We start from the raw sequence: 23815 nt of genomic DNA, 5'->3' as shown, positions 1-23815 counted from the left end.
CCTCACCACACTGCAGAGTGTTTGTGTAGCCTACCAACAATCCTCTCAGGATAAGGTGGGACCTAAGAATTAGGGAGAGAGAGAGAGAGAACAGGGCTGCACATAACACCAAAAATGACTGTTTCTAAACCACTGTGTCACAGAAACACACCGCAAAGAGATCAAAGTTTTGATTTTCAGCTCTGTAAAAGGTTGTCGATGGCTCAAATGCCGTCCAGCACTCTGTGAACTTTTAAGATGCAGTTTGTTGTCGCAAGCCTTCACTGTTATTTATATTTTTCTGGTCAGGAGTGTCATGGTTTACTCTTGTTTAAGTTATGTCTTCCCTGTCTTTTTGGTCATTTTCTATCCCAGTGTCACCTTTTCCCTGTTGTGTATTTCAATTGTTTTATTTCCAAGATCAGTTCTTTGTTTTCCTTTTTTTATTTTGTAGTTATTTCTAATCATGTCTAGTCTTACTTCCTCCCTTTGTTTGTTTCCCTCCCTTTTTGAGTGCCTTCATTGGTTTCACCCGTCCTGTCTGTCCCACCTGTGTTTGATTGCCCCCTTTTTAGTCTCTGGGTGCATCCACGTTGCAAAGTGCCGACAAAGCCTGGCAGCAGACAGTCCCTTCTGTCTATGCTATATATTGTTAGTTCTGTACCTACTGTTTAGTAGGTGCACACAGTAGGCAGATTGTTGATCCTATCTCATCTGATTCATACTATGTGGAATTGGCGTCAGTAGCCTGCCACATGTTATTGACAATATGCTCCATCTCAGATTAGATATGCATGATGGCTCAGTAAATATTTCAAAAGTTCCCATTGCAAGTATAACTTAACATCTGAAAGACGCGTAACAGAACCGGCCCCATCGTTTTGATTTGGAGTCACTTTTCATTTTGCAAAGCAATGCGGTTAAAGTACAACTAATTTTCTCAAAGGATGCATCCAATCCATACTGTAAAAAACGTAGAAGTTAGTATACTGAAATGTCCACATTGCATACTGAACTTTGTCTTTTTGGAAAGGGCCGCTGTAATTCTTCCCTTCTGTGTCAGTTCATACATCTGCTACCTGTGATCCCAATGATTGCTCGTTGTTGATCCTTTTTATTTTGCTTCTCTTCTGTCTAGATTTTTCAGTTGGACTTTTAAATGAAGTTTATTTTGGAATAAGCTTTTGTTCTGCATTGAGCTTTTTTGTTGAAATACCTCTTTTCTCTTCAAGAGATGTCTTGATACTTTGACTATAATTCTAAGGGGGAACATAGAAAAAATTAAAGGAAAGGGGAAAACACAGAACAACAATTTCCAATAAAAGCCAATTCTCTGATGTGCTGGTTACTGGATCTTATTTTATACAATTTTTATCCTTCCAGTGTATATATGGTTATTTCTCTGGTAATATTTTATCTAGAAATAAAAATATATATTTAAATCTTTAAAATGTATCTTAAGGTCATTTATCTCTTCCAAACAACAAAGGAAGAATTTGTTAAAAACAATGAAAACCTCATCAAATGTGGATGCATAAAAGCAGAAGTGATTTTTCACACACCAATGTTTTTTTTCCCCTGAAAAATAGTGAAGCTCAAAACTGTTAGGGCTTTTAAATGTACACTTAGTTGCTCAATAACCAAACATTCACGAAAACTAACGATGTGTTGGAGGAGATGTGTGGAGACAATCTTGGTTTGGTTGGTATATATTTTACTTATTTTTGTTTTGTGTGTGTGTGTGTGAAGAAGATAAACATTTCTTTTATACGTTCTTGTTTCATGTTTGTGGAGAAGCATGTTATGTGTTGTTGATTTACTACAAGAAATTGAAATATAAAACCTTGTTTATAAAAAAAAAAGGAAAAGGGACGCTGGTCATGGAAGTTAGCGCTGCAATAATTTGCCTTAAACAACTTTAAACTCACTTAAATCCAGAGGTGAATTCTGAACGTGCTGCGGATGTTATAAAACCATCAAAGTGAAGTATCCTGGTATCTTAAAAAGCCTACTTTATATTTTCATTCACACTTCATGGTTATTATTATTTCACTGGCAAGAAGGCACAGGAGAAACATTTTTAAATAAGTTTTTTGTACTCCATTTTCTGAAAACTGTAGTTTTACCACGGCAGGATCATGTCACTGACCTCCGCCGCTGTCACATTATTATTACATCGCCAAGTGGAAATACGGTCGGACTGTCAAAACACAGCGATCACCTTTCACAAAGTCCTTTATGAATTCTCCTAACACCTTGACATTTTTACAGGGTTAAGGTAAAGTAGATGAGTGAGAGTAGACAGGAGGGACAATCCAAATGCACCCTTAGTTTTGCGAGTGTGTATTCTGTCTAGTGTTTCTTTTCTTACTTCCTCCCTTGTCTGGCTTCTCTCCTTGTGATTGTCCTGATTGTCTTCACCTGTGTCACTAAGTCTCACCTGTTTCTGATTACCCCCAGAGTCTATTTAGTCTCCAGCCAAGTCCACACGTCTTTTTGTGTTGAGGTTTTCTGTCTCTGTTAACAAAAAAAATAAATCCTGTCTAACACACGCTGCGTTCTCAGAAACATCTTTGGCTGCATGAAAATGCAAAACACACTATGACGGCTGTCATTAGTAGGCTGAGTTAAAAACAATGTATTTAAGATGTGAAAATGCTGTCAACATTTCTGTACAAGGAGCATTTTATTGGGGGAAAGCAACTCTTTATGAACTGGATGTTCAAACTTAAAAAAAATTCCAGTTTATTTACCTAAAAAAAAAATTGGACACTCAACCATTTTTAAAAAAAAAAAAAAAAAAAAAAAGAAACGAATGCAATGGGTGAGTTTAGGAGAGCTTGACTCTTGACTGTATGGGTATTACATGTGATGTCCCCCAGGGGCCAGTGTTGGGCCCAATATTATTAATGTACATCAGTGATTTGTGTATAACAAATTATCTAGAAGCATTTCAGTCCTGGCAATCATAATCTTTACTGCTCACTCTGTTTACTGTATCTTAACCACTGTTCAGAAATCGAGGGAAGTACTTCAGTTTACAACCACTTAACATACTTTAAAAATGAGCCATCAGAATAGTTCACAATGTTTGATTTCTCAACCATACCATTAACATATTCTCAACCATGAAATGAACACGTTTGAAATAAACTCAAAATCATAGTAACTATAACAACAGTATTTTGGTTATGTCTGCTATCGCACTAATCTCACGTAAACAAAATCAGCAGTGTAACACAATGACACTCAACAGAGAGGAAACCTGTGCACAGTGTAACGTTAGAGGCCCAATACACTAGGACACGTTTTCACAAACATTCTGAGAATCCTCTCAGAGAGCTCCGAACTTAGTTTGAAAAATCCTACCAAGCAGCCTTACTTTAAAAAAAAAAACTCGGCGCAAGGAAGAGAGAGAAACGCTCATCTTAGTGAGGAGGTGTGATTGACCCCGTTTCTAGGTATGAGACATTATCTCAGAAGCTGTTATTGATTCAAAACAAAATGGAGAAAAAAAGTCAACCATTGGAATCTGGTCGGACATGGTGGAATTATGAACACTTTGAAATTAGCATTTTGCGTGCATATGATAAGACTTGCAACTCATCCTGACTGGTTAAGGCTAGTAAAAGGGATTGGTAGAGGTTAGAATAGTTGTCTTTGGCCGCTCCCAGACCTGCTTCAGTTGATTCTGGGCAAACGGAGCTTTGCTGGTGACGTCATGACATTGAAAGGTGAAGCGCGTGCTTCCGCTCGCTATAGAAGTTAGTGGCAGGGATTGACGTATTGGCAGAGGTAGATGGCCCATTATCTGAACGTGTGGGGGATCTGCAGCATGTGCCAGGCTGTGCATCCTCCTCCTCCTCCTCCTGACAAGCCTGGCTACAACCTGCAGATCTACCAGATGATGAGCCATCTGCAAAGGCCACAGCAGCCTCAGGTGTGTGGCTTCCCCCCACACACGAGTCCATCAGGACGGGCAGCTAAATAGAGGGCTGCCCTCTGATGGCCTCGTGCATGAAGGCAAACCACAGCCATGTTGCTGAAGTGACATCCCTGTCTGTCCCTGTGCCTGTAGACAGACATTTTAGCTCCTGCAAGACATTAAGGGCTTTATCAGCAGGATGCAGACAAAAGGAAAATAAGACACCAAAACATGTGACATTCTGTCAAACAACTACCTGCACTTATGACTAAGGACACAAATTAAAACCATAAAGAATAATATCTTACTTTGCTTTTTCTTTTAAAGTTATCCCATTTCTTGCTCACCTGGGAGACTACTACCTGTCCCGCCAGGTCGAGCAAATCGATGATTTCCCTGTGGAGAACACAAATTGTGTCAGCCTCATCACTCCTTATTTTGTCAGGCACAGTATAAGTGGTCTTCATGATAGGGTATGAATTAGTTGCAGTTGGGATAGCATGACGCTGGCTTGCTCACTGGGCATTAGGTTACTTTGGTCAGCATTTTGATATTACTCAACTGATGTGGCATTCAACCCCACGCTGGTCGTTGTCTTTATCAGGGCGGTTATTTCATCGGTCCCTGTCAAATCATGCATTCATTTATTTGTCACGTCATTGGGCACCAATGCACGCTATCAAACGCTTTAGTTTCACACTCGTGACCTGTAAGTTATTCTATGAAAGGCTCATGTTGTATATGCTTCAGTTTTGACTTCAGCATTCACGCTGTCATCTTTACATCATCCCCGTTTCCAACACACAAGTGTGGAGATCAGCATAGCTAGAGGTCAACCAGCTTGCTCACTTAGTACACTATGTAGTGATCTTACATAACAAAAAAAACATGTTTTTGTTTGGGGATGTTTCTGTAGGCTGTTCAATGGGGAAATGGGGATACATACTGTGGATTATTTTCACATTATTCGGCCGAGGTGAACCAACAGCAACACATGGCTGACAAACTTTTCATGTGAACAGTCTTTTTTAATATTTAATATTTTATATTCTGTTAGCAGGTACAGCCTACATATTACTTCTATTTGGGTATATGGCTGACAAGTAAATATTATACATTTTCAGCCTCAATAATCCATATGTCACATCCCCGGGTTTTCTGATCTGACCTGTTTAGTTTTTGACCTCGATTCTTGCCCGCTGTTTTTGGATACTTTTGCCTAGATTGTTTTTGACTTCTGTGCATCGACCCCTGCCTAAATAAACAGACTTTGAAACTGCCTTTGCCCTCGAGTCGTGCGCTTTTGTTTCTTTATCTGGTCGGGACACCATATTGACTTTTCAGCTCACCACAAACACTTGGTTCCTATTGCAATAAACCTCTGCTGCCATGACATGTCTTACACAGAGCCTTTTTATTACAGTAATGCATACCTAAAATAATTACCATAATGTAGTTGACAAATTAAATAGTATGTCCACGACATTACCAAATTGTATGAATTCATGATCATTCATATTAATAGTTATTTCAGTCACCAAGTATAGCAAATTCAAATGTTTCAATGTCAATCCTTTTGCATTATTATACGTATTATTTTAGTGGACACATATATTGAAGTGAGTGAATGTTAGGAAGAAACCCTACTTTCACTTAAACCGCTTCTCCGCCGCCATTTTTTTTCAAATTTCCCAGATGTGGGGGCAGGGTTTTTATACCGTTCAGCTGAACGTCTCTTCCGGAAAGTCAGCTCTCGTTTCTCCTCGCTTATCGCTCCTCGGATTTGCCTCCTCTCTCCTCCGTTCAAAATAAGAGTTTGGGACGGTCCTTAACATGGCAGATCTGGAACTACTTCCGCTTCGGCTGAGGAGATTGCAAATAAGATAACTGAGATGCAAGGCATGTCTACACATAAACACCTTAAACAGAGTTGAAAAATGTTCACCCTGGAAGAAGAAGATGTTTCTTCCCCTCTAATTTCAGTTTGTACATATACCAACCCTTGTTGATGGCATTGTAAGAATAATACAAAAACAAATTGCAAAGACTGAGTGCTACTGTTCAGAAGTGTGAACGCTTGGAGATCAAATCTGTTCTTGAGGCAGTAGGTACGTTTGAATGTTTTCCTGAAGGAAAGAAAACAGACTCTGTGCCAGGTGGGGTGAGTCCTGGATGTTGTGTAATACCTCACTCTTGCAGCAGGTGGTGTAAAAGTCCTGTACCTGATTTACTGTCCTCTTGTTGTCCTCTGCTGTTATATTGCCAAACTAAACCAGTATAACTCCCTGGCCTATACAATGCGTTCAACTCTTGCTCTTTTTAAATGAATGAGTAGTAATAGACGTGCAGCGTTTTCTTGGGACACTTTATGAATACAAATCTGTGTGACCTTCTTCATTACCTCTCTGATATTCCCCGACCAGAAGAGGAAGTCAGTGTTTTGGATGCCCAAGGAATATGAAGGCGTTAACCAGTTCAAAAGTGGCGTTAGTCATACAGTTATGAGGACAGATTTAGATTTCCTGAAATTAGTTATGAGCTCCATTGTTTTTACAAGAGGTTGTTGTCAAGGCAACAAACGGGCAGGCGTCTTAACTCATTGGCGTCCTTCACAGACTGTCATCATACCTTTTATAACACATACAGATGAACACTACAGAGAAACAGAGGGCCCGATTTACTAAGATCCCAAGGAAAGAGTGTTAAGTTGAGTGTTCATTTCAACAAATTACAAATTAGTTTTACAAAGAATAATTGCATAAATGACACAAGGGGAAAATTTTGGCGACGGAAGTATTTAAATTAGGATTTTGCTTATTTTATTGGTTTACACCAAGGAAAGTGTGGACTGAAAGGAGACAAACTGCAAGTTCAAAAAGAAACTCAGTCCCATGGAATTAGAGATATTAGTGTAGGAGGTGAATAAACATATTTCAGAACTACAGCAAGCTGTGCTTGATGTCATTCAGTGCGTTTCCAAAATGTGGAAACTTTATATATCTGCCCATCCTGCATGACAAAGCATAAAGAACCTGGGACAGCACACCTAAAAAAACATTGCTCATCTCGCTACAGTACGCTGGGATGACCCAGATGCCAGGGAAGCAGAGCTGCAAGAAGTTTTGGCATGACATTCACTATGCTGAATTTCAGGATCTGGTAACACAAACAGTATCTGTATCTGATTTTAAAGGGAATCAAAATAAGCCGTAAAGTCAGTAAAGTAGCTGTCAGACTGTCTGTGTTGTTCTCCGATGTACAGGCGTGGACTCTTTTTTTTTTTTTTTTCTTCCTGAAGTTGGCCTGTCTTGTAAACTGAGCACACTTCATAATAACATAAAGCCTGCATATGCTGTATTACGACGTTATGAACAAGAGGTAATCATGCTCAGGCACGGTTAGTCCTGATGCAGTGTGGCAATCGTGCTTGAGTACGGTACGGACGGTAAGTGTGACCGCGCTCTTAAATAATAATTTAGCAAATACTGTACAACAGTTTGGTAGCTCCCATAAATCTTTATTTCAAATATGATATGAAATAAAGGTGCTCATCAGATCAGTGATGATGATATTGAGGACGGTGTTGAGGTTGACTGGAATGTTCATGACGATGCTGATGATTTTGTTGATGATGATGATCATAAAGAAATACATTCTATACACCCTGAGCTTTGCCTCAGTCCACTTTGTGTCTGCATGTGTGTCAAATTGGAAATGAAGTTGTTTTTTGGCACTTACTGACATCATTTCCTCTTTTTCTAGATCCTTCCTTGTGTTGTTAACTTTCAGATTATTGTTGCTTTTGGACATAAGCATCTGCTCAAAAATGGTGGACATGTAGAATACAACATTTCAAATGCACAAACATTTCAATTTTTTTAAAAAAAGGACAAAATGAAAGAGATTGCTGCACTGATATCAGGAAATTGTAAGGTAATGCTCTCAAGAACAGAAAACAGGCTCAACCCTTTATTAAATCCAGCAGAGCACATTTTAGGATTAAACCACTTAATCCACGGTATGTGTAAAATCAAGGATTCTTCTTGTCGAGTGTATTTTAGAGACCTCGCTATAACCAGAGGATCTTTGATTGGGATTTCCCTTTGAAATGTCTCTGAATCAATAGATCTAAAGGCCGTAACGCTGAAGCTAAACTCTATGAAATGTAAAGAAGAGATAAGAGAAAGTTTCATGTACTTACAGAGACCCTGCTTTTCCCTTTTCCTCTTATACTTCGAGACCTTGCACATAAGTGGGTAAACGTCCTTATACTGGCCATTTATGATTATGCTCATTCAGAACCAGCATCAAAGGCAAGTAGGAACCCTACTAAGTAAGTGTTTTGATAAGCTTTAAAGACAACCTGCGAGTGTGCAGCTTTCATTAGATTTTTCTTTTGTATTTCTCAGCACTCTACCTCTACTCTACATCTGTTTTATCATTAGAAGCCAATGCCTGTACTCTGAAGGGGCCTTATAGCTCTTTACAGTACATCATAAACCCTGCCATTAGCGTTTTAATCATAGCCTCTGAATCACTCCATTCAAAACTCAACAACATTTGCTTCTGCCAAGATGGCCTCAAGCTTATTGTTAGCTTGATTTATTGTTCTGCTGTTTTTGTTTCGTCACAGATGAGCACCTTTTGTGTGGAAAAAATTCAAATGCAGCTTTTCAAATTTTGACAGAAAGTGATAGACGAAGGCAACAAGGACAGCAGAATTAGTCACGTGTTTGTCCTCTGCAGGCATGAGCAACAGATAAGTCAAACAGAGTGCTTCTCATATTTTTAATTTGCTCACAGATCTATCACAGCATCAGGACTGGCGAGCTGGACCCACGCAGGCTGCCATCAGTCACACTATTATGCTGTCAGGAACTGTATTTGGAGAATGTCCTGGCAGAGAGCTAATAGGCTGTGCAGTGAGGATGTCCACCAGCATGCTAAGTGTCCTTGAGGCAGCATTAGACATCTGCATCATGTGGCTTTAACGCCTCTCATAGCTAAATGAAGTGCTCTTGTGTGTACAATATGGAGTCTTTATTTTCTGAGTTAGCTTTCCTATGTGGATTTTTACAACATTTTACCCTTTTTGATCCGAACCCTGCTGGATTCTTCCTTCATACTCCAGGATTCTTTCTCCTCCAAGAACTTAGTTATCCTCCTGCAAAAAACTAAGAACGTTTGTTTTGAACCCAAACCACTTCAGGTGTTATTTATTCGTTAGGTCATGAATCTCAGTCAAACGCACACCTGCCTTTGGATAAGAGTTAAGTACCTTTTATAGTTCCCTGTAGATGTTCTATTGATTGAGTAAATGTGATCTTGTACTCTTTAATATATTTATAATAGGATAATAGCCTGCTAAAGATTCTTAGAGGAAGCAAGCTTTCCAGATTAAATAAAAACATTCAACACCTGTTTCTGGCTAGTTAGTAGCAACAGTTAGAAGCTTTTAACACAGCATTCCATCAATATTGAACTTGTTTGTCAACAGTTTCTAATCCACAAAATACAGAGCAAATTCATTATCCATGTCTTTGGTCACCTGGAACATTAAGCTGAAAGGAAATGTGTAACATTAAATCTATAACAACAGACAACCCAAGGGTGCTTTGTTTTAATAACATTTAATGAAGAAAGATATGCTATTTAGTTAGATTTCAGTGCCCATGTACAGAAAACATGGGCATTGAACTACTTAAACTCAGGATTATTTAATGCACATGCGTCCACACCAAGCATACTGTGTACAATTAAGCATTTTTGGTCCCATTGTGATCTATACGATGTTAAAAATGCTAAAGAGGACCAGCTTCAAAGATTATTATTATTTTCTTTTTAGGATGATAAAAGAAACAGATCTGCGTGTGTCTGAGAGAGGGTTCAATTATGGGTCAGTCTCAGTCTCAAAGACCGCTTCATGGGTTCATGTTTTATGTGTGTTTAGTTCTATGGCAGAGCCTTCAAATTGTGGTTGAGAAGTTTTGGTCAACAGAGAACATTTGATGATGATGATGAGGCTGATGTTCTTGCATTAGAGCCATTTGCGAGAGAACATAGGAGCATTGCGTTCGCAGGTGACTGAATGTCACTGCATGACTACACAGACTGTCTTAAAGAACAGTCACAGCTACAGGAGAGGGATGTTATATATATATTTCAGTGGTGCCTTAACCACATGAACTCATCGACAGAGATTTGGACAAAAGTGACATGTCAGAAGAGTCTTTATTTTATCAAATGATCCACAGATAGGTGAGTCCATGTATTACCCTCACCAGGAGATTGATTGATTCCCCTCGACACTGACGGTTTGGGTTCACTAGTCCCTGTAGAGAACACTTTTATTCTGTCGTCATAATTTGGGTTTGTCCATTCCAGTCAACACTCCCATTTGGCACAAAGGGACACTGAATGACTCTTTATGAAAAGGATGTAAATGTATGTCGCCTTCCCTTCCACCTGCTCCAAAGCAATTGTAGACCTGCGATAGATTGTGGACTGATATGACAGACTGTGCTCTGCACCTCTATCATCAAATGTTGTTACTAACTGTTCTTGTTTGCATTTGGTTGGTCGACATTTCACTTTTCAATATTGTTTAAGTTGGCCTATCTATATACATACAAGGCTTTTAAAAAGATATCACACAATGGAAGGAGTTGATTCAGCATACATTAGACTGGTCAGTGAGGGCCAGAGTCCAACACAGAGCACTACTCCGGCTCTACTGGCTTATTCTAATCAAATAGCCTCCGGGAACAGGAGGGGGATCTCAAGACACAAGCTGATTTAGGGCTGCCAATTCCCCCTTGCTGCCACAGAGAGAGGAAGGATGTGGAGGGACAACAAAAAGAGTTGAGGGAAAAGTTTGTGTTCTCAGGGAGAAAACTAAGCAGGTTAAAGCACAGCAAGTCAGATCAATAGGTGACTTGAATTTTGGTGTAGCCACAAACATGAATATGAAGTATCACCCTGTTACAGATCTATCCCAATTTAGCGATTTGTGCATTAACATGCATCTAAGGGCATAAACAAACATAACTTTAAGTTAAAGCTGACTTGTGTGGAGACATTCACATCCATGTCTTAAAAGTCCTCATACGTTTTCTGCTCTGCCTTACTCATCATTCATCCACAGCCACAGTACATCAGCTTCCACACTTTCCACTCTTGTACCCAGGAGGTCACAAAGAAAGAAGCATAATGGCCTGTCAAGGACTCCTCCATCTCTTTCCTTCTTTCTTCTCTCTTCTTGCTCTTTACTTTGCACTGAAATGAGAACTTGTTCACATGAGCTGCTCTGAGTGAAGAGGGCCATTCTATCCTTTTTTTTTGTTTGTTTGTTTTTAGCTGGGCAGCATCAGTGGTTCTGTGCTTTTGTATTTAAAATAGCTAATACACACATCTGAATATATGAACTTTTATTTGTTAGTATGTGTGAGTGTTTAAACCATACAGTCCTAGTGATGTAACTCATTAGTTAATGAAGGGGAATTTTGAAACTTACAGATGGCAGTCGCTACATTGAAAATGCTGTAGGTCAAGCTAGACACAAGAAAAGAGGTGAAGCCAGGGTGAAGCCCCAAACCTTTTTTAATGGGTGTTAAGTGACCTCTGAGACTTTAGTAACCAGCCTCAAGTGGACTCTGAATTTTTTAAACACTTCTTATTTTTGCTCACCTGAGGTTGCTGCTTGGTGTTTATCTGCAGTTGTTTACAAAGATGGTTAGAACATTGAGCCCAACATAACCACAGGAGGTTATGAGTCAGCAGGAAAGTGCTTGTGGAGAGATGGGCAAAATTCATGGAAGAACGGATGCTACCTTTTGTGCCTCACACGTCACTGGAGCTCTCTCACTATCTTTCACTTAGTTTCAGCCAAGAGATTGCGTGTATTATATCTGAGCTCATTAAATCTTCCATTCTAGGTGGCACAAACACTCTCTTTTTTCATCATGTTATTATTGTGTTAATGTCTTATTACGTGAAACAGACACCATCCACAGGTGGAAACAAAGAGCATGTAGAGCACTTTTTTTATTGATCCTTTCAGAGACAGTCATTATGCCTCATTATTCTAGGCCGAGATGTATTGTTCACTGAGAAGAAGCATTACGCATTGATGTGAACGTCTACAATTATTTAGGTTGGCTTTATTGCATGCACATTATTTATGCACTCAACAATGATCACAAACAGGGATTCAAAAAGACCACAAATTTTATACATTCTCAATTTTCCCCACAAATGGGGAACAGATCATGTTGCATGTACTGAGGCTTTAGTTCCACAGGCTGGCGGCCCTAAGGCTTCTTTCTCACATGGCATTCCCAACTCTGTCATCCAGATTCCCTACTTCATCTGTCCAATTCAATAAAGTCAAAAAGCCAAATTAAAAACCTTAAAAAAAATAAATACATAAATTAAAAAAAGAAGTGTGTGTGTGTGTGTGTGTGTGTGTGTGTGTGTGTGTGTGTGTGTGTGTGTGTGTGTGTGTGTGTGTGTGTGTGTGTGTGTGTGTGTGTGTGTGTGTGTGTGTGTGTGTGTGTGTGTGTGTGTGTGTGTGTGTGTGTGTGTGTGTGTGTGTGTGTATCCCTCATAGAAAGTCAAAACATTTTTAAAGATTCTGGGGTAAACTGTGAGGTCATCTACTTTAAAATTGTGAAAAAGCTTTCGTTTGACGGCCTGCATTTCACTGAGGTAAAAAAAAGATGAAGTTGAAGGTAAATGAACTGGCTATATCAGTAAAACACTGAAAACGGGAGCTCCCCATGGCTGAGCGGTAAATTCACACATCCCATGGAGAGGCTCCAGTCCTCCAGACTGTGCCAGCCGTGTTGCTCCATGTCATTTCCTGCTGTACATCACATTGTAACACTACCCTTGTCAGAGCTCGACTACAGTTCGATTTAAGAGCAGACACAGTGGGGAAAGACCCACTATGTTGAAGTTTTAAAACTTTTTCTTGGTAATTGTTTAGATAGGTGGAGGTTTGATAATGAAGTGTTACATACACTGTAATCAAAAATATAAAACTGTATTGTTTTCACTTCATTAGCAAAGAAAAGAAAAAAGGATTATATGTTTCACTTTTGAAAGACTTAGATCTTATCTGAATCTTAATTCAGACTGTTGACATTCTTGGTAAAATCTCCCCCCTGCAGATGTCAAAGACAGCTTTCAGAATACTGAAGAACTTGATGTGTAAGAGACATGAGGCAGAGGAGACCTCTTAACAGGCTTTGAATTCTTCATGTACTTTTGAGCTTTATGATGTATGATGATCGCTTTTAACACAAGGAGCACAAGGATGAAGAAACAAAGCAAACAGAGGGGCAATAGTGGTGATGAACAAAGAGCTGTCTGGAGAAAAACTTTCCTTTGTCTTTCAAAGGTTTAGTATTTTATTAAAACAAGCTGTGATGTGCAGGATCTTCTGATATCACATCTCGTCAGCAGAAGCAGCTCTGTGTTAGAGCTCACAGATTACCCAACGTTGCAATATTGATCTCATTGTCTTTTTCCTGCTACTCTGGACGTCTGTTCTTTCTGTAGGTGTAGCTTTGATGAAAAGAATAAAAAAAAAAAAAGTAGTTGTGATCAAGAAGTGGTTCGCGGTCATTCATCTTGGAAGCAAGTTATACATTTCCTCCAACAAGAAATGTCAGAATCGATTGCCAGAAATTTGGGAACTTTCCCTCAGATCACAAACTACAAATCGATAAACACCAAACTGTGTAATCATCTCAGAGGTGCTTCGTTCATCCTTCATGCTGCAGGAGGCTAAACACGCCCCTATTCAGTACACTACAGTATGTGCCCACGTGTACTGAATGATTTATTTGTGCTCTATGCACCTTGTTATAAAAACTCTCCATGAGACCAGCAGGGATTCATAAACGAAAACGTAAAGAATTTTTGTAGGACAAAAGAAGACACACATTCACAAACACATGCATACCTATGTTTTTTTTTGTCTGTTTTTTAAATGAAAAGAGAACATGCATTAATAAATATTTTCAAGATGCTTTGAGTGTGAGGTTTCAGTTTGTTTTTCTGGTGTAGTTTGTGTTGTCTTTTCTCCCCCTCCCTCTTCTGGTTTTCTTCCCTCTGCAGGTATGTGAGTGGCAGGGGGTGTGGCTGGCTCCTCCAGGCAGCAGACGAGGCACACCTGACTTCTATCTAATCAACTCCTCCATATAAGCCTGGCTTGCACTCCACTACTCTGCCAGATAATTCCGTTTTGTTCGGTAGTGTCACGGGTGCTCTCAGCAAATTGTTTTGTAGCCTCTCGTGGATTTTGTGCTTTTGGTTTTTGTGACTTTCTGGACTGATCTTGTTTTTTCTTATCTCTAGTTTTCGCTGTGTGCCTCCTGCTTGAGTTCAACTCGTCGGAGTCCCCTGTCTTTCGGATCTTCCAGCCAGCCAGCTCCCTGCCCTCACTGCCAGCTCTCTTTTGTTTTTCCCCGTTGGAACATTAAATATCTTTTTGTTAAAACTATTTTGGTTCTTGTCTGTCTCTACATTTTGGTGTCCGCCAAACGAAAATGTAACATTGAGAACCATTTGGTTAAAATTGTTATCTCTTTTAAGAGGTGTGTGTGTGTGTGTGTGTGTGTGTGTGTGTGTGTGTGTGTGTGTGTGTGTGTGTGTGTGTGTGTGTGTGTGTGTGTGTGTGTGTGTGTGTGTGTGTGTGTGTGTGTGTGTGTGTGTGTGTGTGTGTGTGTGTGTGTGTGTGTGTGTGTGTGTGTGTGTGTGTGTGTGTGTGTGTGTGTGTGTGTGTGTGTGTGTGTGTGTGTGTGTGTGTGTGTGAGTGATACTGAGTGATACTGAGTAGCGGGTTGTATGTGTTTTCATGTTGTGAACATGAATATCAGAGAGAAGAGGCAGATCTCTCAAAGGGTTTAATTATCCACTGAAGAAGAACCACACAGTGCGACGCTGACCTCAGTAGCACACCAGTCCATCTCGTTGGGAAAAGTAAACATTGCTCCTCTTAAGTTCATCCTATTTTATCTAAAGGAAAAATATCCTTTGAGAGGGGGGGAATCCCCATCTTTTCTCTCTGTTTTAATGCCACTTTCAGGGTGGTCTACTTCACAGCATGGAAAACTGTGCCTTACCCTGAATAAACCACACACTATTTTACCATCAAACTGTAGGAGCTATCATGTTTTTTTCCCAGCTTTGACATTTGATCCTGTCAAGCTATCTACTCTAATTAATTGTTGAAGAGTGGATTTGTGTGACAATGCATAATACAGTAGATGGACCAACAGTAGAACTTAATTTGATCTCTGAAATCAGTAATTTGACCAAAAGTGACATTTTCAATCCTTCCCTACTTTAATATACGCCTGTTCTCATTAGAGGAAGTCTGAACGTGTAGGAGGTAGAGTAATATTGGAGTACTCTGAGGCTGAGAATGAGGAATGTGAGAGAAAGTAAGATGGTGAAGAAGGAGGAGGAGAAGCAGGAGGAAAGAATTGACACACACAAGCTGTCGGTTTAGTTTCTCAGAGATCGGTGCTGTTTGACATCATACGGGAGCGGAGCTGCCAAGTTCTATGCAAAGACCTGGAGACCGATGACAGTCTTCTTGTTTTTGGTTTGTTCTGAAGACAAATCTGAAAATACTCAGAACGTATGCTCAAATTATTTCGCAAATCAAGCTTTTGACGGTGCTTGAAATCAAAAGGAAAAAGTGATTAAAATATGCTTAATGATTTTTTTTTTCCTTAAAGGGAAAAAACTTGACAAGAATATAAAGATGCTTTCACTACACACTTCTGATCTTCGTGGTTTATAATTCATCTAATTTGGAGAAAGTTTCAAACCTCAGTAACTGTCTCGATCTGTTCGTTACCCAGAAAGCAATTTGTTTACCAGATGCTGCAGGTTTTTGTCTCTTCTAAGGTCTATCTGTTGAGTTGGACCAAAGTCATACGACTCAAATACTCCTGCATTCACCGTCCTTAAAGATTCATCTTCACACATTCAAGCAAGGACAACCTTACACACAAGGTTTATTCTCGTGTGGAAGTGTTTCTGCCCTGCAGCCACTTAGCACAGGCTACTGACTGCAAAACAACATAAAGACATTTTAAAGCATTACAAGTGCTGCAGTTTCTTGGACTAGCACTTTCTAGTTGATGGAAATTATGCCTGGGCTACAGGGCTAGTACTGTTTCATCAGTCGTTAAACATGACCTTGCCTAGTTTCAGCCCAGGAGACATTTGAATAAAAATAATACAGGTGTTGTCTATCATGGCACAAAAAAAGACAATGACCTTTACCCAAAATTCCTTCAGCAAAGTAAAAGCATTTAAGAAAGAATAAAAGGCCCAAAGCTAGTCTTGTGATTAGTTTATCTGCCCCATTTATAGTGGTGCCCCTCCTGTCCTGTTTCACTATTTCTAAGGCAGTGAGAGAAGAAGATGAGTGCGAATAAATATCTAAGAAACAAGATTCAATTCACTCAATTCAAGTCATGGCATACATTTCCAAGTGGATTTGGTTGTGATATGTTTGTGTTTTTAGGCTAATGTATTTTCTTTGGTTTACAGATTTCGTGTTTGCTTCATACTATCAGACATGTTTAATATGACCTGTGTGTGTAAAACAAAGGGAAGGAAGTTTGTTGAAAGAAAGGCAACAGGATCCAATTGTCACACAACGTAAGCATAAACAGCCTCAATGTAATTACAAAATGTAGTTTGTTCAAATTCACCCTCATACAGGCTGTTATGTTGTTTATTTCTGCTGTAAAAAAAAAAAAAAAAAAACATTTTTAACTTGGCCGGTAGATTACAGGCTTCTTTAAACAAGCTTTGTTATGTTGATGCAGAAAAATTAAGTTAAAAAAAATGTAGGGGCAGCTCCGGAGGAAGTAATAGTGAGAGTCATTATTCATTTGACTGTTCCCCAAAACGTTGCTTCTGTTGAATGAGAAATAAGTAAATTATTTTGAGCAATGCAGAGCATGGAGAAATCTCCTGAGGCTGAGAACACAGAGTGCAGTGGTATGTTTGGAATAGTTTGAGAAGAAGAGGTAGAGATATTAGTTGTACCTTTTCTTCATCTTATTCAATTGAACGAACCCTATTTGAATTAAATATTGACAGAACAATGGAGCACACAGACTTTAATTTAATTTAATAAATTTAATCAGAGCTACACTGAGGATTTGCAGTTCTTTAGGCAAGAGTATTTCACCTTGTTGGCTTGGAATGAATCCCCCAAGTAGAAGTTCAACTCCTCCCCTGTTTCAGCTCTTTCAATCTCTTGATCCTATTTAATCCACCTGTCAAACCATCATGGCTGACTTTTGGTGTTGACTTTAGTTTTAAACACAGCACCGCAGCTTTACTTGTCATCCTGTTTTTCAGCGTGATCGTCCATGCCTCAATAACCCTAATGGAAACTGTCACTGCCACTCTCTCCTAGCTATAGCTGAGCTCAAAACTGTAAGAGAACAAAAGTAAGTGCGAGGTGGGAGTTTAAAAAATAGATTACAGGAAAGTCAAGTTATAAATTGATGTGAGGAAGACAGAGAGAGCCAGAAAGAAGGATGACAATGAAAAAAAACTCAGCAGAACAATATAGAGCTGGTACAGTAAGATGAAGAGCAGATGGAAAACAGTGATGGCTGTTTCAATGCTTCTCTTCATTTCCGACGCAGTCAACTCCAAGGAGATACTCTGTCCCACAGCCACATTTTAGCAATCGCTGCAGCTCCTAAAGCTCAGCCTTAAGATTAGAAAATACGATATGTTGTTGATAGTTCAATAAAGTGTTAAAGCCAGCAGTGTGTCCTGAGCAATGTAAAGATTTTTATTGAAGAATTTGAACCTACAACTCTTGTGAGTTACAGTAAATCAGTCCTCTAATTGAAAACAGCTGCAGCCTAGTTGTTTAAGGTCACTTTCACACCTGTGCGATTCAGGGGTGAAGTTGTAGCTGTAGCTCTGGTCAGTGGCTACTGCCATCCAGCCTAATGCAGCACTATTATGACCCAAAAGAAATCAACAGGAGATAAAGTAATATGTCTGCTGTGTTATATGTAGGTTAAACTGGCATATCGACCATAGGAATGTGTAACCACACTTAGTTATCTGAACGTTATACTGGAAAGGACTGGGAGGACAAAAGGCTGGTGATGTTAGCAATGCTAATGTTAGCCGCTCTCTATAAACCAAAATCCTTGAATGGAAAATCCATTTTGCGAATAACCTTTGCAAAGTGTCAGTGTGATGACTCAGAGAGAAATGATGCCAGCAGCGTTGAGTTATAAGTAGTATCATTAGGTACACTTTGTGAAAATGGAAATCATACCAGACAAGACTCTGATGGCTGTGACTAAAAATGAGGGGGAGGGGTTGGACATGTGTGAAGACAGGCCTTGACATGTTGTTTGAAATTTTTTATGGATTTACACAAAAGTTGTGAGCTGTTAATTTCCAATAGTGTGGAGTAGAGACCAAACCTACCTGCTTTGGTCCATGAATTAAGAAACAAGAAAGCATCATCTGCTAAAATGCAATAAGTCAGTTCATAGCAAAGCATTTTGTCATGATCTGTCCAGTTTGTACCCTCCTACTTGTGTGTGTTGTCTGTTTTCCCCTGTCTGTCTGCTCCTCCTGTGTCTCCTTATTAGGTCTTGATTTGTAACAGGTGTGGTCTCCAGGTGTAACTCACCACAATCAGCCTCTGCATATAAGCCGACTCTCTCCACCCAGTTGGTGCCGGATTATTGTCTACGATGTGATATTGCTCTGAGCAGGCTTTTGTAAATTTTTGGATTCTTGTTGTTTGATGTTCTCCCGTGTACTTACCTCACTTAACTCACCTGCTCCCTGCCATCAACCTGTTTGTCTGCTGTTCATTTTCTGCTGTGTTTCACCTCACGCGTGCTGGATTTTTGGATTCACTGGGACAGTCACTTGGATTTAGATTGCTACACTGTTCGTGGACAAACTTTTTGCACCTTTTTTACACTTGCGTCACTTCCTCGTATTTAATTAAATTTATGGTTAAAAACTGTCTTCTGTCTCTGAGTCGTGCATCTGGGTCCACCCTTTAGTGAATCATAACACATTTGGCAAACTTGAAAGTCACCTTGATTATATTCTCAAGCATTGTTTTATATTGTTGTGTATGGAGGGAAAAGAGACAGTTTGAGGGAATTAGTGTCTCTTTCTAGTTCTATAAGTGTAAAAATATATTCTCAAAGGCTCCCATTTTAACTTAACCCTCATCTCAGTCATGAGGTTAAACCATTTCTCTAACACTACATTGACTTAAGTTGTGCTTAGCATTTAATGACACAATTTTCAATATGTCGGAAGGAATAAGGAACACGAAAACAGGGAAAAGTGTCTTCACAAATAAGGCAGTGATTGGCGCTGAAAGTTTATTATGTAAATGAAACCATGCAAGGGGCAGCTGCGGGAAAGACGGGAGCTGTAATTGGAGTGGATGGGAGGGATTCATATCTCATCGGGATATCAAACATATTTTTTGCTTTGTGGATTTTTATTGGAGAACGATGAAAAGAAAAAAAAGTGTATCAGCATGAGCATCAGTATGCTGGAGGTGACAGAGCTACGGGGTGCAGTTGGTGTCTGGACTCTCTCTGTCTCTGAGGCTCAGCCCAGGGATCAACAAGGCCACTGTTGCTAATGAAACCACACAAAATCATTGAATTGCTCACACAGGTACAGATTCAGGAAATGTAAATATCTTGCAACAAGTTATATCACACTTGCCTCAGCAGGGGCTAAATTATGAAATGTTCTTTATTAGCTTTACTGTGTATTGTATTTGGCTTAGAACTAGATCAGGCTTATTATGGTATTATGATTTGCAATTTGATTTTTCTTTCAAAATTATTTCACAGAATAATGTTATTCCTGTGATTCATTTGGAACTTAAGTTCATATTGTTGAGGTGGATTCAAGGCAAAAGTAGCAATTAAGTTTTCATTTTTGAAATGTATTAAGACGTTCTGACAACTATAAGTTTGAGAAAAGAGGCATGTAGCTGGAAAAAGACATTTAACCAAATATAAAACATTATTCTTTGTCATAAAATGGGAATGATGTGTCCACAAGAGGCTGTTAAACACTATAAATGGTCTCATTATATGCATTAAGCACCATTTAGTAACTCCCAGGGGTGTAATTGTGTGTCATTATTAGCTTTTCAAAGTCTTCTGAGTGAAGTTCACCAGAGCCCCCGAATCCCTTTAACCCACTCAAATAATTAGTCTTTATCCAGAACACTGACATGTGCCCCTTTATAAAGGGGCAACCTCATTAAGATTACTTTGTTCAGTCTCGTTACATGTTACTGTGACATTTCACATGAAATTTGTCTTACCTACTTACAGTCCTACTTACCGTTGAATCTATTCAGATATAATTTGCACACATAATAAAGCAAGCTAAAGAACCCATGCATTAGTGATGTCCCAGGTTAAACAGGAAGGTCAAAGTGTTGTAGTCATTAATTTTCACAGAAGGGGGCACTGTCATAGTAACTGGCCAAAAGGGCAAAATTCTCATTTGGATTAAAACAATACATCAAATAGAGATCCAAGAAGAATACTGTACTTTTGAAAAGTGTACACGGTGGATCTCAACTCAACTGCATCTTATTGATGATTGTTGCCAGGCATATTAGTAGTTTTTATTGTTGCACTGTAATGCAATTACACCCAAAGATGTGAATCCCAGTCAGTACACGTTGATGCATTTGGAAGGATTAAGGAATTTATGATAAATTTCATTTCAACCAAGATATTCTGTAAAACATTTTGTTTGCTCTCGATTTGTTCGATTTTTCTCAAACCGTGGTACGAGTACCAATGGTGTTGTACAAGATCCTTCAGTGTGCTAAACTGGGAGCCTCTTATACAGGAGTCTCTGATTATTATTTTTTGAAAGAAAGATGTACAAATCAAATGGTTGTCAAGCAAAGCTGTGATTACTAGAGGAGAAACAAATAACATTTTGAACAGAAATGGAAGATGTAAGCATATCAATTCCAAAATGGCCTCTTATGTAAACTAAGTGTAGTTAAATATCCCTATAGCATATTTTAATGTTGGCTATAATGGTGGGACTTGGAGAGCTACATATTTTCTGTGGTGTAATCATTGATCTCCAGTAGAAAACATTAAAATATTTCCCTCTTTTGGCTGCTCGTGGTGAAAAAGGAAAAAGGAAGTAAACACCATATGGTTTTTTTGTCTTCTTGAATTTGATTACAATCCATCCAATAGTTATTGAGATCTTTTAGTCTAGTGCTAAATGTTACCAGGTTGAAAATGTGAGCCACCTAAAAGCCACACTTAACCACTAGAGAGACTTGAACTCATTTTTTATGCTATGCAGCGGGTCGTCTCAGCCTGTGGACTAACTTAGTCGTGCTCTCGTACAGCATAACTAAAATAACATTTTAGTCATTTTTTTTGCTGCTGCTTCTCCCTAGGCGGTTTCGCAAATTGCACCCCCCCAAAAAAAACAACACATTTAACACTTTTAATTGAGCTGCCATGTTCTCCAGAAAGTGTTTATTTCTCTAGCCCACCACAGGCGCGTCATTTGGCTCATCCATCCGAGTCCACAAGGCTGCCTGCAGGTTTGAAAGGCTTTTTATAAAAAAGCTGAATGTGTGCATGTGATCTGAGCTGCTTACCGTAATAAGGTTAAAGTAATTGAATGAGTGAGGTTTACACTTTGCTCTCATTTACTGACTTAATCTCATGCTTAGTCACTGGTAGACTCAGCATACATATAGGCAGAAAGCCAGCACTAAGTGCATTCAAACCTCCGTTACTCATACCAAGGAGAGGTGTTAGGGTATCATCATCTTTAACAATTTCTGACTTTGCTGTTAAAATCTTCACATTCTTCATGTGATGTTTTAGTAGTAGTTTGGTCAAGCGCTGGGGTTCCACTTAGGTATACAGCCTAACGATAATAAAGTCAGATTAATAATTGTGAATCATTATTAAGCAGCAACCTCCATGGTTGAAAAATAAAGCCAACAAGATTGCTAAAAGCTTCAGCAGTGTCCACTTGAGGCTTCCGAGAAAAGCAAAGGAATCCCCATTAGGTGTCATATTACAACACCCATTTTACAGCAGAAATAAATGTGTTTACAGCCTGGTTAAAAAAAACAAAATCAAAATTTCGGTTCACTGCTCAGGTCTTCATTCGATCACATCATATTAAGGATTGATTTTTAAACTCACTACATTTGACTTTATTAAGCTTAAGAGCACTTACTAAATTTGTGTGAGTGAGGGTAGATGTGCTAGAGCCATTTGCCAGGAGGCTTAAAACTTGCCTTACATCAAACTCTATCTGTTTTTTACATTGATCAAAAGTTAGGTGGAGATAGCAATATGGTGACCAATACTGTTGGGCTTTATAAAGTCTCTTCTGGGAATACTAGACTCTATGTACCATTAACAAACATTAAATTCCCTTGAGTGTGTTATTCTGTTACAGGAAAAATGACCCCAGAAAAGGATTCCTTCTGGATATTCAGAATCCACTCTGTGATTTCTTTAATTCAACAATCAATAACTCATCAAAAACAGTACATCAAGGACATTTCCAGTTTAATTCAGTTCAGTTTAAATGTAAAATGGCATTAAGATATGACGTAAAAAAGGTTTAGGAAAGACTAAAGAAACAGTCAATGCTCAGCAGTTCATCGGTTTTCAATGTTAGTGTCACGGTACCTGCTCCTTGACTCCTGTTTGCATGAGGTGTGTGTGTTTTTATTTTATTATTCAGTATTTTGTTTGAGTGCATGGTGCATTTTGTTCTCCCCTCCCCCCTTCCACTCTGTCCTCCCCCCCTCTGCTCACCTGCACTGGATCTCCAATCAACACACCTGCCTGCAATCATCTTCAGCTACACGAACCCCGCTCCAACACACAAGGCACATTCACACATACTCCCTGCGTGCCACGGCCTGTCTGTGCCACGTTTTTTTTTTTCTCCATGTATGTGTGAATCAGTTTCTGCCGGATCGTTGTACCCTTCACAGTTTGATTGTTGCTTCATTTTGCGCTGCGAACTAACTTTAAGAAGTAGTTTTTGCCTGCCTACTAAACCTTTAAGTTGTGTTTTTTTTTTTTCATAGACAACCACCAACTAGCATGCAAGCCAGACACCTCCGGCTCACTGCCTCCCCCCATCCCCCGCCCTGGACACTGAGCCCTGCATATTCTAAATAAATAATTAATTAATTACAGTTAGAGAGTCTTCATCACTTGTTCATGTGACGCCAAATAAGTTATTTAAAGATTCCAGAGGACAACAGGGAAGCAAATACAATAAAGCAATCAAGTAATTGCAAACACCCCAAAGATGGAATGGACCTTTCTCTGGAGTAAGTGACCATCTTGGTCCGTCACATCTCCCATTTAAGGACACTGTATGAATGAAATTGCCAGTTGAAGGTGCAATGTTGTTCATAGGTGATGTGTCAGAGAAAGAAGGCAGAGTGGCAAGCCCAGCTCACTGACAGAGAGGCTTCGAAGGCTTGACAAAGTTTGACAGCACGGCAAAGAAATCCTTCAATGGGAGAGTGGGCCCAAAGAAAGGAAGCCTGAACAGGCTGATACATCCAGATAATGGCTCTGCCAGAGCCTCTGCAGAATTACATCTCACCTCCCTGAATCTAAATCAGAGGAAAAGTATTGCACATGCAAACACTCTGAAACCCACACTCACTGTACATTAGTGGGTCACAAACATATCAAGGTTTGAATCATACTTTCAGAAATAAATGCCTGCAAGTGCATCACATTCCACAGGCACAGGTACTAGTAAGGTTGGATATAGGTTTGAGCACATGTTGCTTGGATAAAAGCTGAGGCAACT

The sequence above is a fragment of the Symphodus melops genome (assembly GCF_947650265.1).
Source record: "Symphodus melops genome assembly, chromosome: 16".
NCBI classification, from domain to species: Eukaryota; Metazoa; Chordata; class Actinopteri; order Labriformes; family Labridae; genus Symphodus; species Symphodus melops.
This window is presented reverse-complemented; position numbering follows the sequence as displayed.